Raw genomic sequence first — 20,125 nt, 5'->3', positions numbered from 1 at the left:
CGGCCAAACTCATGGCCCAAGGCCAAAAGAACAAGCTGCCGGCATCTGATGCCGGTCCCAGCCAGGCCCCTCCCTCCAAGCGCTTCCGGACTGAGCCCTTGGGGGAGAAGGAAGTGGGCGTGCGCCGCTACGGGCGCAAGCCGATGCCGACTGCCTCCGGGTGAGTTTCTTACTTTCTTGCCTCTTTTCGCCAAGTTATTTTTCCGGTTGCTTTTTTCCAACTATCCTTCTTTCTTTCTTTCAGCTCCCGCGCTCAAGCTTGGCTCAAGGCCATCGGGCTCGAAGGTTCCGCAAGGACCTCAACCCCTCCTCCTCGCTCAGCCCGGCACCATCCGGTGCCGGCAACACCTCCGCCTCCCTTTCGGGGGCACAACAAGTTCGGGGCGTGCGGCCCCTTCATCATCAGATCACCGCACGGAGGAGGATCTTTCCTTCCTCCCAGAGAACCAGGATACCGGCGCCAGCAACATCGGCGCCGAGGAAGAAGCTGCCGGGCGGGCGGAGCCTTCGGCTCCTCCCGTCCTCGAAAAGAAGACAACTTCCGCGCCGGAAACTTCCGCGCCGGAAAGTTCCAACTCGGGTGACGCGCCCAGCGCTCCCCCTTCTCCACGAACCATCCTGATGGCACCGCCAGATGCTCCTCGCACCAAGCCCTCCAGGGCTGCTCCAACTGCGCCGCCGCCCAAGATCTCCAAGCTCATCAAGGGGAAGGCGACGGCCTCTAGCGCCCCTTCCGGCGGTCAGCAGCCCCTGGTGCTGCACGTTTCCAAGGCCGCCAGGGATACCGCCACGAAGGCCACCGGCCTGCTTGGCCGTATCACTGAGTTCCAGCGCAGGGGCCGGGACCTGGGGCATCTTCTGCCCTACGCCCAGAAGTGGAAAGCCGCGGACATGACTCCGGCGACCCGTGGTTTGGGCAAGGACAGGCTGCCGGCACCTGACCCTGTTGGGGACCGGTCTTCCGAGGAGCACTTCATGCGGCTTCGCAGCGCCGTGAAGGAGCTCGACAGCGCGTGGTACGATGCCACGAACAACTTGATGGTACGCTTTACTGACTCTTTTCAACTTTTACCGGTTTCCTTGCTTCCGGATTTTTTCTTTAGTTTCATGCCGGTTTCTCTCTTGTCTATCTTCCCAGTCCCCGAGTTTTGTGGTGAGAGCGCAGCTTTTAGCACAAAACTTTAACTTAAAAACTTAGCGTGAAACCGGCACTGCCAGTCCCCGAGTTTCGGGTTAAGAACTCTGTTCTTAGCGCAAAACTTAACTTAGAAACGCGCAAAACCGGCATTGCCAGTCCCCGAGTTTCGGGTTAAGAACTCTGTTCTTAGCGCAAAACTTAACTTAGAAACGCGCAAAACCGGCATTGCCAGTCCCCAAGTTTCGGGTTAAGAACTCTGTTCTTAGCGCAAAACTTAACTTTGAAACGCGCAAAACCGGCACTGCCAGTCCCCGAGTTTCGGGTTAAGAACTCTGTTCTTAGCGCAAAACTTAACTTAGAAATGCGCGAAACCGGCACTGCCAGTCCCCGAGTTTCGGGTTAAGAACTCTGTTCTTAGCGCAAAACTTAACTTACCTCTTTTTCTTGAACAGCTCCCGGCTGACGCTCGGAAGGCCCTCTTTGAGGAGCTCCTATGGGAACACCGGGACCTCGCCGAGGCACACGACAAGTGCCAAGGTAATTTTGTACCACCGGCATCTTTTTACCGGAAACCTTTTTTCCTTCTAACATTTATAACTTTTGCTTAACAGTGATCCCGGAAGCTTCCATTGAGGCTCTCAAGGAGCAGCTCGCTGCCGCCCAACGTACAATTTTTTCCTTTCTCCTGTTAACTTGGTTTCCTTTTCATCTTTACCAGCACAATCTTGTTAACACCTTCTTTTCCGGGTTGCAGGGGAGAAGGACCAGCTTATCCGGCGGCATCAGGAGGAGCTGAGCGCCCAGAAAACCAGCTACCAGGAGCTTAAGTCCCAGCTCATCCAGCTGGGGCTTGATCATGCCAAGGCCCTCAAAGCTGCCGAAACTGATGCAGCGGCCAAGATGGATGAGGCTCTTGAAGATGCCGGCAACGCCAACTCGGTGTTGCTAGCCGAGCTGGAGGAGCTGGCCAAAGCCCAGAAGGTTGCCGAGGAGAAAGCTGCGCGGCTGGAGGAGGAGCAGAAGGAGTGCAACAGGCTGGTGTTGCAAACCGACACACTTGCCTATCGTAAGTCCTTTTCCTTTGCGCTTTCTGACTACTGCCCGCAAGCCTTTTTTCTTCCGATCGCATTTTCTTCTCGCTATCTTTCCTTCCGGTTGCATTTTCTTCCGGATTCCCTTCCTTAGCCTTTTTCTTTCTTTGCACAGGCCTCTTTCCGGACTCTCAGAAGTATGCTGTCAAGAAAGTTGACGAGCGCCGCACTGCCCAGGGCCAAGCGAATCTTGCCGTGCCATGGACCCCCTATGACCATCCGGGTCGCGCTGAACGCGCGGGTGTCTCACATGCGCGCCATAGATCGCAACTTATCCGATATTCCTGATGTAGCTACCCAGCCTCTTCGTGACTCGTGGCCCGGCGAGGAGGTGCCGGATACTTTCTCCCTCATCGCCGACCGTCTCAAGGGCGCCGGCAAGAGGATCCGCGAGTGGCAGTGTTCTGCTGCCCGTGCTGGAGCAGACTCTGCCCTCCGCGTCGCTTGCTCCTGGTACCCGGAGCTGAACCTGGATGCCCTTACCGGAGTGCGCGAAGGCGCGGAAACCGATCTGGACCCGATTCTCACCGCTAAGCGGCAGGATCGCGCGTACCACATCGCGGAGTACGCCGATATGCGCACCTTCATCCCTCCCCCTCCTGACGTCAAAGATTATCTCGACGAGGAGGAGGATGAAGCCGAGGAGGAGCCTCTGGGCGACGCTGGTGCTGGCGATGCCCCTCCTGAAGCCCCCGCTGCCTGATTATTTACCTGCCTGAAGATTTACCTTTGTCATGCTGTTTAGTCCTGCGTGTCTTAAAACAATGTCCTGTTAAATTCTGCCCCGGTATGCCGGGGCTTATGATGTAAAACTTTAAGTCCGCTTTTGGTTGCCGCACAACATTTTATGCCGGTAAGTTATACCGGTAGTTAATTATCTTAAGCTTGTCTTAGCATATTTGCTTTTGGTTTTGCTTTTATCCTGCACTGCAAAGATTTCCAAATTGTTTCCGCATCCAATTCGATGCACACTTGGTTCTTTTGCCTTGGCTCGCCCGCCTTCTCCGGGCGTTCTTTGGCGTATGAGCACAAGGTTCTTTCACCAAACAAGCATTTTCTTGAACTTAGAAATAACTTCGAAATTTTGCAAAAAACCGGTTAAACCGGGGTTAGTTAAATTTTTCGGATTGTTCTTTCCTCGCTCTCCCTCTTCGCAGCTTCATGTGCTTATCCCCTACCGGTTTATCTTGCTTGCCATGAAGCCGGGTTGCGGACAGCAAGCAAAGTCGAAGACTCCGGTAGGATTTAGCACACTACTAAACCGGAAAGAAAAAACATTCAATAAGCAACCGGTAAACTGAAAAAATAAACAAGTTACATGCAACTTAAGTTGGGGTAGTCCCCGAGATTCATTCAAGGTTCCGACATCTTTTATTTATAGCATGTAAGGTACAAAAAGGAACTTCTTACACCGCAACTTCAAGAGTAGAAAGGACGCAACAGAGCTACGTTCCATGGACGCTTGCTTTCCTCTCCGGACCTGTCCGCCTTTCCTTTTTTCCACTCTTGTGCATCGATCAAGTAGTATGCATCATTGTGAAGCACTTTGCTCACAATGAAGGGACCTTCCCATGGTGGTAAGAGCTTATGCCGGCCTTCAGTGCGCTGCACTAGGCGTAGCACCAGGTCTCCTTCCCGGAAAACTCTCGGGTTAACCTTCCGGCTGTGATAGCGTCTGAGGTTTTGCTGGTAAATGGTTGTTCTTGCCAAAGCCAGCTCTCTTGCTTCTTCTAGCAAGTCCACATCATTTTCTCTGGCCTCTTTGACCTCTTGCTCCGTATAGAGCTGTACCCTTGGTGAATCATGAATGATGTCAGTTGGTATGACCGCTTCTGCTCCATAAACCATGAAGAACGGAGTGTATCCGGTAGACCGGTTTGGAGTTGTTCTTATACTCCACAGTACGGATGGTAGCTCATCGAGCCAACATCCCGGCGATTTTTCCACCGCATCAATGAGTCTTGGCTTGATACCGGAAAGTACCAAAGCGTTCATTCTTTCCACTTGGCCATTGCCTTGTGGGTGTGCCACTGAGCACAAATCCAACCGGATGTTGTTGTCCTCACAGAACCTTTTGAACTCACCTTGAGCAAAGTTGGTTCCATTGTCAGTGATGATGCTATGCGGGTATCCATACCGCAAAATAACATCTTTCAAGAACTTCACCGCTGTGCGCCCATCACATTTTGCGATAGGTTTCACTTCTAGCCATTTGGTGAATTTATCCACCATAACCAAGATGTGAGTCATGCTGCTCCTTGCCGTTTTGAATGGGCCAACCATATCGAGGCACCAAACGGCAAACAGCCATGTTAATGGTATTGTTTTTAAACCAGACGCTGGGGTATGATTTTGCTTGGCGTACCTCTGGCACCCGTTGCATTTTCTTACCAAATCCTCAGCGTTTTCCAAAGCAATGGCCAATAAAACCCATGCCGGAATACTTTTGCTACCGGCGCCCTTGATGAAGCATGATGCCCACATTCTCCTTGGTGAATCTCCTCAAGCATTTCTTTCCCTTCTTCCGGTTCCACACATCTTTGAAGGACACCGGTAACGCTTCTCTTGTACACCTCACCATTGATGAATGTATATGCTTTGGACCTTCTTTGTATTCTCCTTGATTCATTTTCGTCATCCGGCAAGGTGCCGTTGATCAGAATTCCTTAATAGGTTTAACCCACGATGGTGTCTCTCGAACTAAAAACACCGGTGCATCTATCTCCATGCTATCTACCAGCATCGTTTCTTCCGGTATGGGTACAGCAGTCCCCGAGCTTGCCGGAGCAGTCCCCGAGTTTACCGGTGCAGTCCCCGGGTTTCCTTCATCAATATCCATGGGTACTACATGCGATTCCGGTACAAAAATTGATTCCGATTCCGGGCTTGGTTTGATCGATGGTGCTCTTAAGTGAGCTAGAGCTATTCCGGGAGGAATTTCTTGCCTGGATGAGCCCAGCTTGGACAAAGCATCCGCGGCTTCATTTTCCGCGCGCGGCACATGGTGAAACTCACACCCTTCGAAGAATCCGGCAATCTTTTGCACGTGAAACCGGTACGAGGCCATGTTGGCATCTTTCGCATCCCAATCCCCGGAACACTGCTGTACCACAAGATCTGAATCTCCATAACAAATGATCCGGTGTGCACCGATTTCTTTTGCGACCTTAAGCCCATGGATCAAAGCTTCGTATTCTGCGACATTATTCGATGCCCTGAAATGTACCTGCAAAACGTACCGGAGGTAATCTCCTTTTGGTGAGGTGAGCACCACACCGGCACCTAGACCCTCTTTGAGTTTGGATCCATCAAAGTACATTTTCCAGTATTCTATCCTCTGATCTGGCGGTTTGTATTGCATCTCCGCCCAATCAACGAGGAAATCAGCCAAAGCCTCGTGATTTTATGGCATCCCTTCTTTCGTACGCTCGGTACATATGGTGATATCTCGGATTGCCCATTTTGCAATCCTTCCGCTAGCGTCCTTGTTGCACATGATATCGGAGATTGGTGCTTCACTCACCACCTTCATAGGATGTTCTTCAAAGTAGTGCTTGAGTTTTGTGGCGGCCATGTACACGCCATAAGTCATCTTTTGGAAATGAGGGTAGTTTTGTTTTGAGAGGGAGAGCACCTCGCTCAGGTAGTATACCGGCCTCTGGACGGTTTTTCCTTCCTCTTCTCTTTCAACCACAACCACTACGCTCACAACCCGGTTTGTTGCTGCTATGTACAATAGCATAGGCTCTCTTTCTAGAGGTGAAGCCAGTATGGGTGTTGTGGCCAGCATTGTTTTCAGTTCTTTAAATGCTGCGTCTGCCTGAGGGGTCCAGACGAACGTGTCAGATTTTTTCATCAGAGCATAGAGTGGCAGAGCTTTTTCTCCCAACCTGCTCACGAACCGGCTTAGCGATGCCAAGCTTCCGGTAAACTTTTGCACATCTTTTAGCTCTCGAGGGACGGTCATTCTTTCTATTGCCCGGATTTTTACCGGATTGACTTCAATGCCCCGACTTGACACAAGGAAACCGAGCAACTTGCCGGCAGGGACACCGAAAGTACATTTTGCCGGATTAAGCTTCATCCAGAACCGTCTTAGGTTATCGAATGTTTGCCGGATGTCATCGATTAAGGTGTTCTTTACCTTAGTTTTTATCACAATGTCGTCTACATAGACTTGCACATTCTTTCCAATTTGATCGAACAAACATTTTTGCATACAAGCCGGTACGTTGCACCAGCGTTGCGCAAACCAAAAGGCATAGTGACATAGCAATAAGCCCCGTGCGGGGTAATGAACGCAGCTTTTATTTGATCTTCCTTTTTCAAGGGAATTTGGTGGAAACCGGAATACGCATCCAGGAAGGACAACAACTCACACCCAGCAGTTGAATCAATCACTTGATCGATCCGTGGTAAAGGAAAAGGGTCTCTTGGGCAAGCCTTGTTTAGGTTGGTATAGTCGATGCACATGCGCCACACCTTTGGAGCTTTTGCCTCCAGGTTCTCATCTTTTTTCTTTTCGACCATTACCAGATTGGCCAGCCACTCTGTGTGCGTGACCTCCACAATGAATCCGGCAACAAGCAATTTGGTTACCTCTTCTCCAATAATCTTCCTCCTATCCTCAGCGAACCGGCGCAAGGGTTGCCGCACCGGCTTGGCGTCTTTCCGGACATTCAAGGAGTGCTCAGCCAGCTCCCTCGGAACACCTATCAAGTCATCAGTTGACCAGGCAAAGATATTCCGATTCTCATGGAGGAAGCTGACGAGCGCGCTTTCCTATGCTTGATCGAGTCCAGCACCGATGCGAACGGTGCGCTCTGGGTAAGCCGGATCCAGCACAATGTCCTTTGTTTCATTAGTCGGCTTGAATGCCGGTGAGCCCAAGCTTCCACTCATTGCCGCTAAACTCAACCGTGAGGATTGAGCCAGCCGCAACCGCAGTTTGCATTCTTCTTTTTTCCTCCGCGATCACCAGCGATTCCGCTAGGTTTGACCCGGCAGATGCAGTTTCCAGTGAGACTTTGTAGTTCCCCACCACAGTCAATGGTCCACGAGGTGCCGGCATCTTCATCTTGAGGTAAGCCGTATGAGTGGTAGCCATGAAAGCTGCCAACGCTGGTCTTCCCAGCAACGCATGGTAAGGACTGTCTAGGTCTACCACCTCGAATTCAACATTTTCAACCCGACAATTGTCACGTCCTCCAAATGCTACGTCCACCCGAACTTTTCCTACCGGGGCACAGGACAAGCCCGGAACGATTCCGTGGAACGTCGTACGCGTGGGCTGAAGCATGTTTTCTCGTTATGCCCAGCCGTATGCATGGTGTGCTTGTACATGATGTTTATGCTGCTGCCGTTGTCTATCAGCACCTTGCTGAATTTTACTCGAGTTTGCGGCCCTTTCATGATTGGGTCCACAACAAGAGCGTATCCACCTGGATTCGGCATGATCTTAGGGTGATCCTTAAATGACCAGGTAATTTCCTGATCTGACCACAGCATGTATTTGGGGACTGCCGGCATCACAGCGATTGACCTCCATGGAGCGGCGGTGCACACTTTGCATGTCCGTTGGCTCAGTGACAAAGACAACACAGCACATATGCGGGCCCTCGTAAACATTCCGGCCTAAAGGTGCCGGTGGAGGTGGTTGATCATCGTTTTGCTCCACCCGATTAACTTGCTGGTACTGCTGCCTATTTGGTTGCTGCTGTACCGGTAAAGCATTTGCTCCGGTGAGTGGTGGCGGTGGTGGTAATTTTTGTTGACGCAGCATATCTTGCGATGGTGGCAACACTATTGAGCACCCTTGTGCCTGTGCGTCCTTTACTGCTCCCTTTTGCATCAAGTACTTGGTCCAAGAACAATCTTTCGTCACGTGGTTTGACGGGTGATCCGGGTTTGGCGTGTGCCACCGGCAAGGTTGATCCATGGCGGCTTCCATGGTGTATTTTACGGGTTCCTGCCAATTCTTTTTCTGGCCCCAGTGGTTTCTTTTCAACCCATCGCTTTTTGGACCCGCCCATGGCTGCGATCCGGTTTTTTGCCTTTGGCTGCCGCCGGCATCATAATTTTCTTGCACGGCAGCAACGTGCTGTGGAGCGTACCTTCGATCCGGGAATTCTTCCCTTCTCTTGTGGTTCCAGTTGTCCCGGTATTGTTCCTATCGCTGCTCCGGTTCAGCTTGTTCTGCTGGTTGCAATGGGTCTCCCAATGCATAGCTGTCCGCCACACGTATCATCTCTGCCAAGGTTGTTGGCATGCTTCTCTGCAGCTTTTGCCACAGCGGTGATCCTCTCCGGCATCCTTGACTGAACCAAGCAATCGCTTGTGCTTCAATCACTCCTTCACACGTGTTTCTTGTTGAGTTCCACCGGGTAAGATAATCTCTGTCTGTCTCTCCGGCACGTTACTGGCATAAAGCGAGCTGCTGGGGCCGGTTTGGCCTCTTGTAAGTGCTACTGAAGTTGTTTACGAAGGCTTCCTCAAAGTCCAGCCATCCGTTGATGCTTCCTGCCGGCAAGTTGTTAAGCCAAATCCGTGCAGGGCCTACCGGTAGGACGGTATGATTCTCACCGCCCAACGCCGGTTTACTCCACCACCAGCCTACATAAACAACCGTGACATAGTCCGCCACCCAATCTTCCGGCTTGGTCGTGCCATCATATGTTTTTGTGTCTCGAGGCAGCTGGAAATTGCGTACCGGTGGCTCCTCTCCCATGATCCGTGGGCCAAAACATTTTGGGCCAGGAGGACCCTCAGATTCGATCATTTCGGAAAGATGTACTCTGTCCAGCCTGTGCCTCGCATCCTGGTCTGGCAAACATCTTTCCCCCGAGCGATCTCCCAAGGGGTTCCGGTGAGACTCTTGTTCGCTCTACCTCGGAATCTCCCTCTCCGTATCTTTCCGGTTCCGCGGCTCTTGCCTGCCGGTACCTTGGTGGAGGCATCTCCTCATACGCTGCCCTTGCAGCTCTATAATTTTGCCCGGTCTCATATCTACCGGCATGATTGTTTCCGGCATAGCCTCCTCTGGCGTAGCCTCGTTCTGCCCCTTGGCTTTTTCTACCAGCATCGTGTTGCCCGGCTTGTTGTTTTCCGGCAAGAACCGGATCGTACACAGTCATCCGCTCGTGCGTTCATCTCTTTTTCTCTTCTTCGTCCGGATGAGGGGACGATGCCTCGCCCATGGGACTTGCTTCCGGCATTCTTTGTTGAACGCGCGGATTTTGAGGCCGCGGCCTTGTTCAGACTTAGCCGCTTGCTCAGCATTCTGCTCGCTCAATAGTTTCTAGCAGCTCTCTAACACACTCTTGCTGTTTTGCCAAAGCATCTCCGTAAAGCGATTCACACAGCTCTACCGCAGCTTTAGCAGCTTTTATAGTTTTATCCGGGCTGCTGTACTTAGGTTTTTCCACGATGCTAACAGATGCAGAGGTACTCTTGCCGGCAAGAATTTCTTTGCGCAAATCCTGATCTAGGTTGCGAGCTTTTAGCCGGTTCTCCGGTATCCTAGCAGCATGCGCGCTAACAGAAGCAAAGCCATGGGAAGCGTTATACTCACGTAGGGTTAGGTTCAGCTCGCGCTGCGCCCGGAGGATGTCCTTGCCGCTCTCGAGCACCTTCGGCGCCGCGCCTCCGGCTCCGCCCGAGCCGCCGCCGGGTCGATGTTCTGCGCGATGGGGGTGGCGAGGACGTTCATCGCCGCTTGAAGCGGTGTCTCCGGTGGTGCGGATGACGCTCCCGCCGCGCTCGCGTCGCGCTCCAGGCGGTGGCTTGGCCGCACGGGTCGAAGCCGCACGACCAGCACCTTCACCCACGCCTTCTTTTCCCGCACCAACCACGCCGGTCATCATTACCTCAACGCTGCCGGCGGCGCGGCCAGCACGGAGCCATCTTGGCGGGTCCGGTGCCACCAGCACCGGCGAGAGGCGCCGGCGCACGGGACGGTGCCGAAGCAGACGCGGTGGCTGCCAAACTCGATGATGCGGCCGTTCTTGGGGAAGATGCCGCCGTTGGCGAAGCAGCCCGCGTTGTCGTTGATGAAGTCCATGGCGTAGATGCGCTGCACGAGCGCGGACACCGTACGCTCGCCGGAGATCTCGAGGATGCCCGCCCGAATGTGAACTCCTTCAAGCGCCACTTCATGCCCCACGGTGGGCGCCAACTGTCGTCGTGGCGAACGAGCAGATGCCATAGGATGGCTTAGATTGGGGCCGAATGGACGCTGGAGGATTCGGGGGAGGGTTTGCGACTAGATGGGATGAACTTCCGGATGCTTTCCTCAAGAACACAACCAAAGGCCGGTATGCGAGAAGAGAGACAAGAGGAAGAACTCTTTACTAGATCGCTAGCTTCATTGATCTCAACATGGTTACAGGTGCTTGAATACAAGTTCTATCGTCTAATCCCCTCTGTGGACACGCGCCTGTATGAGGCGCACTCCCTCTCCTTATATAGGGGAGAGGGTGGCTTACGTAACAAGGAACCCTAATGGCATCTTTGATCGGACAAACTACTTTACAAAGCTACTTTAACCACAGATGACGCCGGGGTCCTCTTTAATCAGGAACGCTGACGTCCTCCGGCTTCTTTCAGCGTCATCTCTCTCTTTGGCGCCAGGGCACTGATTAAAGCCACTTTGCTTAGCTCATCCTTGTCTTCTTGCTCTGAAGAGAATCTTTGACCAGTCCTGCCGACAGGCTCTTCTCTCCGGTATCTTCTTTACCGGGTTCCGGCATACCCCCTTGGGGATACCGGCTTAGCTTCACTTAGCCCAAACTCCTACCTTTGTTTCCGGTAAGAACATTAAACCGGTATCTCGATGGCTCAAACCATCCGGTTTGGCATGCCTTTGGCATACCGGGGGTTATCCCCCCAACACTCGCCCTGCTTCTTCACTTGTTCTTCCAGGGCCATCTCTCGCGCCGTTGGCGCGCTTGCTTCCGCAGATGCGGTGCCATCCTTGTTCACCTCGTCTATCGCCATGTGGGCAGGTGCGGTGTGGAGATCTTCAAGTCCGTCCTCGCGATCCGACAACTCGGAAGGAGCGAGTTCGTGATATGGCGGAGAGTGTGGAAGGTTCTGCAACGAAGATGATGAAGAGGCGTCGGAGAAGCTTTCTTCGTCATTGTGGTCGTCGTCCGTGCCCTCCTCTCCGGCCGATCCATCTGTCACACTTTGAAGTGCGATGGACTTTAGTCGTGTGCTTGGTCTAGGTCGACTTGCTACCTGCAAAAGTTCATCTCGATCCTGCGGAAGTCTCGAGGTTATGTCGGTGTAGTGACGCGGTGATATATCCGGATGATATCCCGCGTCTCCATCGGAAAGTGAGCCCTTCCCGGTCATGATGGCAGACATGGGGCAGTCGATCTTGCTCCCTCCTCTGACGTGGATGTGCCTGCCTTTGCCCCTGCATCGGCGCTCTTGAACCATGAACGTACATGGCCAAGACGCGGTAGGAACGCCATCTTGAAGTCCGCCTTTGGGTTTGGGACGATCTCCTCATCTGAGGGATAGTCGAACTCATGGGTGACTTGGGGAGGCTTCCATTCTTCATTTCGCTCTAGCCGTGGGCGCACTCGCTACGAGTGCCGCACAAAGCGAGGTTCTTCTCTGAAGACACCTTCTCATCTTCAGCCTTTTGTCGTGCGATAGCTTCCTTGTCTTGTTCTACACCTGAAAGTGAAACAAGAGAAGGTTCCGCGGAGAGCATCGTGCCTTGTCCCGAGGCGGCATTGGTTGCCGCCCCAAGATCCACTCCGTTGTTGGAGGAGGACGGGGAATGAGATCCCTCGATGCCTTCCATGGGTGTAGTTGTTGATGTTGGCGCCTTCTTCTTTGAAGAAGACGTAGGTGTCGTGGTAACCTTCACCTGTTCATCGTCTTGTCGAGGAGCTGCTGAAGGAAGCGAGGGTGGAACCTCTGCACTCTTTGCTTCCGCTGGTCCTGGGGGTGTCTTGCGTGGCTTCGGTGTTAGGCGGTTGAGCAGGTAATTGTACCGCTCGTGACGCTCCAACTCGGGGGAGATGCGGAAGCCGATCCTGTCATTTTCTTGCACGACCCCGCCATCGGGACGCACACGAACTTGGGTGTACCGCAACACCAAGTCCTCGAGTTCTTTGTACAGAACTCGTCGGTTCCTTCGGCGCCTCTCCCGCTTGCGTTGGTTCTCCGTGGCGGCCTTCGAAGGTACCTGCGGGATGGGAAGAACTGGTGGTGCAGCACGGGTAGATGAAGTGGCCGCTTCTCTTGGTAAGCGCGCCTGAAGTTGCTCTCCCCGCCTATGAGGGGAAGAAGGTCGAAGGGGAAATGGCGCCCGTAGAGGATCCCTTGGTCGCCACACTTGCGTGGGACGAGAGTCCCGCTCCTCGTCTTGATGGCGTGACCATCGCTTCCACCGTGGGGGCATGTTAGGATGCCTCCCATAGATGGGTCGAGTTGGTGAAGGCGGACGTCGAGGCGCCAAGGTTCGACGCTCATGTTGAGGCCGATAACTCGGGACTTGGCGCGTCGTCCTGCCCCCAGCTCGCGTCGGCGATGTACGTGACGCCCCTTGATCACGAAGTTGTCGTTGGATGTTGTCCATTTGGTCCTGCAGCTGGCGAAATTCTCGCCGCAGGTCCTCGTTGCGTGGCGCAGGTGCCTCGCTCCGAAGAACGGAGAACCTATTGTCATTGGGAAGTGACCTCCCGTCCACCGTCGACGTGTGGAGGCACGTTGCCCACGTTCCCCGCCTATAGTCTTCAAGGTTGATGGAGACCGTAGGACCTGGAAGAATGGGCTCTTTGCGTGAGCGCCGTTTCAAAAACTCCTTCATGATGGTTCGCCGCACCATCTCCTTGACCTTCAACGGCTCGTTCGCCCACTCATCGGGGAACAAGTTGTAGGGTGGGGTCAAGGTATTCGCGTAAGTGAACACCTTGTCAGCAAGGTCCTTCGCATCAAGGGACCAATCTTCCTCCGGCACCGCGCATTGAGCGATGCGGGAGCTTATCTGTTGTTGGAGGTTTTGTACCTAGTTTCGAAGTGGGTGCGGGCTATCGGACAAGGGTGCACTCGCCATTAGCCTCCGCAGGTCGTAGGACGCTGCTTCCAAGCCCTCGAGGAGCTCGACCTCAGTGCGCCCGGTCGTTGGTGCAGGCAACGCTGGAGGTGGTGTCGAGGTAGTCCCGCGCAGTGACGCCGCACCTGTTCGCCTATTCATGGCCATGACGCGGAGGCGTTGGGATGCCTCCACGTCTCCTCTAATTTCGGCCCTTGTTGACTCCTTCAGCAGGGCGCGGGCCTCAAGAATAAGCTCGCGGCGCTCCTTCTTTGCTTTGGCGGCCGCCCGCCTTTGCGCCTTCTTGGACTGCACAACTTGGAATTGTGCAGGGTCCTGCGCTTGGTGCATGTACACCTTGGCGCCGACCTCGAAGAACACTGTCGGAGGCCGCGTCCCAAAGTGGATCGTCATCGGCTCCGTGTACTTGTATAGTCCTCCTGCATAAGATATCTACGATCAGCGGGGCTCTATACCTTTGCCTTGTCATGCAGCATGATGTGCAGATGGATGGACGGGCGAAGACGATTCCGACGACCACATCGAAGCAAAGATGGGAGGAGAACCACGTCCCACCGGGCGTGCCAATTTGTTTGACACGAGAAAAACGTACGGCGCGACTCCGGCGAGTAGGGCGGAAGGGCGTAGTTTCTCTCATGCGCACCGGGGATCGGTAAAAGAAAAAGATGCGGGCGTGCCAGTGTATAATGATACACAAAGAAAAAAAATGCGGGAACATTATTTCATTAATCATATAGATAACAAATACAATTCCCATGAATTACGCTCCGTGGCCTACTAGCGCGGCCAGCCTGACTAGGGCGATTGCAGTCTCCTGATTCCCGGGGCCTCGGAAGGCTCCCGGTTAATTACTCCCGCGGGTTACGCCGCGAGACACCTCCGATTAAGCCGTGTGGTCGTCTTCGTCATCTTCGCTTCACGTCCTGCATGCATGATGGTGGTGAAGATTGTGTGTGGGCAGCGGCAGAGCCCGTGTCCTCGTCGGTACACGCGCCGCTGTGAGCGTGGCCTGTGTCGCGGCCTCGCCCGCCCTCGCCGTCGCGCCACGTCGGTCTTGAGTGGCGATGATGACTGTTGTTGAAGTAGCATGATGCAGTCCGTTTAGCTAGGACATCTTGACGACTTAGCGGCATCGTCGGGTTACGCAAGGGGTATGCCTCGCGGGAGTAAATTATCTGGAGACCGGCGTCGGTGTAAAACCAACACACGCTCATGTCGGCATGGCCGGTGTGGTCGGCGCCGTGACTGGGCCCGACGCCGAGTACACGGCAGCCAGCGCAGCTTGGGCGCCGTCTCACGAGGTCACGATGGAGTGGTATCAGAGTTGCCATCCCGCGCGTATCAGAGTTGCCATCCCGCGCGGAGCAGCACCGCAGTAACCTGTACGTCGTGAGTAACCTGTACATCCCGAGCATAGAAGCTCATGGCTGGTTGTTTTGAGTTGGCCACTCGCACGCACCGCTCATGTGTTTGCTTGGCTTAGCTGATTGTGCACAGGCCGAACCATGCATGCATACGATTTATTTGTCTCTTCCTTTATTCTGCTTAGTTCACGGATAGAGTATGGCGTCAGCAGCAACACGAGATGCCGAAGCAACCCGGCCACTGCGCCAACTCTTTTACATGCCCGTCGGGGAGAACCTGCACACCAATGACACCCATGAGCCTGAAGCTGCTCTGTACGCCGCGTCGGGGTTGTGTACGTCCGCCAGCAGCCCCGTACTCCAGGCCGGGCTGAAGCACATGTACGCCAGGCCAGGCTGCAACCGTCCGCCGGGAGCTACGCCCGTACGCCGGGCTGAGCCGCGTCCATCCGCCGGAAGCTGCACCTGTGCGTCGAGCGTTGTTGACTTGCTCTGTTCATCGTTGCCGGGCTGCGCCTGCCCGCCAACCGCCGAGATGTCCGTCGAGTTATGGGCCGCGCCTGTACAACTAGCTGCTCCCGTACGCCGCTGCCGGAAAGATGCCGGTACGCCACCTGTACATCGCATGTCTGTTGTGTTCGTCGAACTGAACCTGTACGCCAAGGGCCACACCTGCATGGTGACCGCGTGGCTCTCCTCGGTCACCGCCTTCAGCCTCCGATGAGTCGCGGCTCTGGCGGTACCGTACGGAGCTCCTGCACACCGTCGCAGCAGCTGTTGTTGCACAGGATCCGGCGGAGTCCGCTGCGATGGGCTGCACGCCCGCAGCGTCTCGGCGCCGTTGACTTGGCCTGGCTCATGGTGATGAAGATGGCGATGGGCTGCGCACCGGCAACTCCGACGCCGTCGTCTTTGTCGGTTCGTGTTGGTGAAGAAGATGATGGCGGGCTGCACGCTAGCAGCTCCTGCATCGTCGTCCTGGCCGGTTCGTGTTGGTGAAGCAGACGACGGGCTGCGCTCCCGCAGCTCCAGCGCCGGTACTTCCTCATCGTCGGCGGCCATGCAAGGCGCGGGCGAGGTGGCGGCCATGCAAGGCGAGGGCGAGGCGACGACCATGCAAGGCGAGGACGAGGCATGTGTGTGCTAGATAGAGAAAAGGGGTGAAGGAGATTGGTTCCGTCGACCATGATTCTCACCGTTAGGAAAGCTCAACTTCGCCTCCATGGACGCTTCTCCGATCTTGCTCCTGACCTGTACGTCGTGTGTTGCTCTTGATGTATGGAGAAAGCTTGGAGTCTCTCCTCCTTCTTGGACCTGTACATCTTGCTCCAAGTGCGGTTGCCGCTGGCTATGGTTGAGTGCTGGATGCGATCTCTCCCTTGGCCAACTCTTCCCTGCGCGTCTTCTCTGTCGCCTCCGGACACTCCTCGTTTGTGTTCCTTTTATAGACTGCGACCAGGCGGCCGGATAAGAACGCGTCCAGGACTTTCGGAACGAATTCCTTAATCCTTGCTGCTTTCTTTCGTATGGCGCACGACATATCTCGCCAAACAGCCATGCTGCCGTTTAAAATCTCGTATCTTCTGCTTCTAGAAGCCAGCCTTTCTTTCGAATAAACTTGCCACGTACGTATCGTGTCGGACGGCCGGCGCACGTATAATACGTTTCAAGCCGGTATTTGCTGGGTCGATCGATTAGGTTAATTGGGATGGAGTTGCTCTCTGGCAGGTCGCTCAGATCACGCGCATGAAAGGACGCATGTACCTGTGTATAAATCAAAGACACGTACTTGCATGTATAGAAGTAGTATTTGTATACATCATTTTCTTTATTTATTTTCCAGTATATATCACTGTAATTATATTTAAATTGATCTTTGGTACAAAACCACATCGAATAGCATCTTGTAGGTTGCACTACTGTACGTATAGATTTAGGGGTATTTCAAACTACCTCAATAGGTAGTTAAAGTGCCTCTATTTACTTTTAGAGACACTATGAAAAGTGCCCCGGATGATTGTGTTCCTAATTAAAATAGGGGTATTTTGAGTGAAATACCCCAAATACATTTAGGGGCACTTTGTAAACTGCCCCAAAATATTTTCACGGGTACTTTGAATTGTGCTTCTAAAGATTTTTAGGGGCACTTTGAGTTTTGCTTCTAATTGTTTTCAGAGGCAACTTTGAGTTGTGCCTCTAATTGTTTTTAGGGCTCTTTGAAAACTGGCTCTAAATGTTTCTAGGGGCACTTTGAGTTGTGCCCCTAAAGGTTTTTTGGGGCACTTTGAATTTTGCCTCTAATGTTTTTAGGGGCAGTTTAAGATGTGCCTCTAAATGTTTTTAGGGCAGTTTGAAATGCGCCTCTAAATGTATTTAGCAGCAGTTTGAGATTTGCCCCAAAATGTTTTTAGGGGAGTTTCAGATGTGCCCCTAAACACAATTAGAAGCAACTCCAAGAAATGCCCCAAAAGATAATTTGTGGTAACTCTAAAAAATGCCCCAAAACCCTTTTTAGAGGCACTTCGAAAAAGTTCCAGAAAATCTAATTAGAGGCAATATAAACAGTAATGCACCTAGTCCAATAGAGCCAGCACAGTGAACAATAATGCAGAAGTAATCACATCATCCAACATAAACAAGAATTTGGAATTCATTCCTCGGTATGTAGCAATTCAATGTGCAAGCAACAACACCTACATTCTTCCTATTAAAAAATAAACTGACAATTTCCACTAACAATTACAGTATGTAAACTTCGGGTGAAACCAATCCAGAACAGACCTAGAGAGGTAAGAGGCAACCAGGACACCCTCGGCGGTGAGGGCACTTCTCACGGTATCTCCTTGCTTTACAACTTCTCGATCTTCCACCGGACGTTGAAGACGTTCCACTGCATGTAAGGAAGCAAGACAAAAGACATACTCTCTGGAAATATAAGATGTTTTAGGTGCTTATAAAGTAGACTAAATACAACCTAAATAGAATGAACCTTCATACTAAAAATAGACCTGATAGAAACTAAAGTGGGTGACCCAAAAGAATACTTCAACATCTTACATTTTCATTCAAGTTTGTCAATGGATCGTCACTTCTTGCCTTCTTTTTACTATGAGTTAATTCCATTTTTTACCCTCATGTTTGACATTTGTGACAATAATTAACCCATTTAACAAAAATTCTTTCCGTTTATCCCATTTAGCGAAAGTTGTGCCAACTTTTACCCCATTTAAACTTTTACAACATTATGCTAGGTTGGACCCGGTCATCATGTCAATGTAGCTTCCCATATCTCAGCACATTTGCCTTGGCGTAATCCCGGCGATCTTCACATCCTAGTTCTGGCACGTCTCTATCATTTAGCTGTGTCATAGAATAGGACGGCGCTGCGGCGGTTTCAACAGAAGCAATGGCGGTGACTGAGATCGATCATCGCACAAACAAGCTTGCGTATTTTGTCCATGGACGGGAGCACCAAATGGTGGTGTTATTCACACGGACAGGTGAGGATGTCGATAAGGGATGCCGTCATGATGCAAGTGAGAGAAGACACGAGGACGTGGACGAAGTCAAGTGCCGACGAGAGGAAACATAGGGAGTCGTAGTATACAGTTTTAAATGGGGTATAAAGTGGCACAATTTTTACTAAATGGGGTAACCACTGAGAATTTATGTTAAATGTGGTAAGTGATCGTCCCACACATTCAGTATGCACTTTAGTTGTTTGTTCATTTCATCCAAGCATGAATTGTAGATCGTGTATCGGTCGTAGTTTTTGACATTTTCAACTGGGTTGCTACATTGTGCGAACCGCACATGCACGACCAAAACCGTGTGTTCGTATATACCTTCTTTTTGGCACATCGGTGGTAGTTTTCACCTAGTTCATATATTCACGATAAATTGTAGCCAAAAAAGGCTTTGGAGAAGAGGGCCAGGAGATGGGACAATGGTCCAACGCTGTTGCGTTGATCCTACTGGATGATTTCATCATGCTACCAGTCACACGGTTATACCATATAGTTCTCATCCGATTGGCCAGTCTCCTTCACTTGACCGAGTCGAATTCATTGCATCCGTTATAAATTTCATGTTTTCGAACTTTCAGGTAGAATGTCTATTAGCCTCAGCACAACATGTTATCATAATAATGTTCAACATAAAATACATAGCAGATACTAAATCTGAATGTTGTTCGGCAGCTAGAGCATGTCCTATTCGAGGGGATGTGTGTAGCTTTATTTGCATGTAGTTCTTTTCTTAAGAGATCAAGTGCTAGTATATGTCATCTGTTCCTGTAATTTTTCAAACAAGTTAGTATAACTCTGTGTTGTGTTTTTCTGACTGAATAGTCTGTCATGGAGCCGATGGAAACCATTGCTCAAAGCTTAGGATCAACGACGGCGATGACACTTGAAGGTGATGCCAACGGTTTCTTCATGCTAGTTGCTTAGTTGCATTGATAATAATTTCAATACCATGCCATGTCACTTCTGACTTGTATATTTTGCTATGGTGCAATGTTGTTCAGTTTGGAGAACTTAATCGTGTTGTTACCTGGTGTTTTGTCAAGAACTTGATCGTATTAGTTATCGGGGCAATTGCAAAACTGCCCCAAAATGGAGCCACCTATTGGGGCACTTTGAAAATTGCTCCAAATAGGACTCACCTACTGGGGCACTTCTCCAAACTGCCTTAATGGATAGCTATCTACTGAGGCACTCCGTAGCTACCTATTGTGGCACTTCTTCAAACTGCCCTAAAAAGGACTCACCTACTAGGGCATTTCTCCAAACTGCCCCAATAGATAACCACCTATTGGGGCACTTCTCCAAACTACCGCAATAGGTATATACCTGTTGGGGCACTTCTCCAAACTACCTCAATAGGTAGAGCATTAGAGGCATTTTGGCCGAAGTGCCTCTAATAGAGGTATTTAGGGGCACTTTGAAAAGTGTCCCGGGGCAAAGTACCCCTAAATCCCAACCGTGTACTAGTGTTGATTTGTCAGCCAGGCTGAATAGATCAGCGACGCGGGGGCTGCCGGCGGCGTTGGTGTAAAGGAGGCAGGGGGTTTGTGGGTGGTTGTAGAGGCCGATGCGGCGGAGGGTCTGGGAGGCGGCGAGCCAGGTGGTGCAGAAGGCAGCGGAGCGGAAGAAGTCCGGGAACTCGAGCTTACAGAGAACAGTGATGAGGATGTCGGCCTGCAGGTTGGACCAGTCGAGTTCGGTCGGCGGTGGTTCCTCCATTACGCAGGGATTAGGTTGGGGAGCACGCCGCCTCCAGTATCATATAGTTACCCGTCAGAGTAGGAGTGGACTTTGATTCGTCCTAGGCGTCGAGCCGTTGAGCCACAGACCACAGAAAACCTAGCTAATATATCCGGACGGGGCTGGGTAAAAGTCGAAGAAATTAGATAACAAGCGTGTTGACATGTAATATATTACCTCCCTCTCCTTGAATA

The 20,125-nt window shown here is 52.0% G+C and overlaps 1 pseudogene; it reads right to left on the bottom strand.

Annotated features, from left to right (window-relative positions):
- Window positions 1–19,910, bottom strand: part of LOC124695006 — a 37,167-nt pseudogene extending 17,257 nt beyond the window's left edge.
- Between the last annotated feature and the right edge of the window lie 215 nt (window positions 19,911–20,125).

This window comes from Lolium rigidum, chromosome 3 (genome assembly GCF_022539505.1).
Source record: "Lolium rigidum isolate FL_2022 chromosome 3, APGP_CSIRO_Lrig_0.1, whole genome shotgun sequence".
Taxonomy (NCBI): Eukaryota; Viridiplantae; Streptophyta; class Magnoliopsida; order Poales; family Poaceae; genus Lolium; species Lolium rigidum.
The sequence above is the reverse complement of the archived record's forward strand: the minus strand, read 5'-3'. Positions and strand labels throughout refer to the sequence as shown.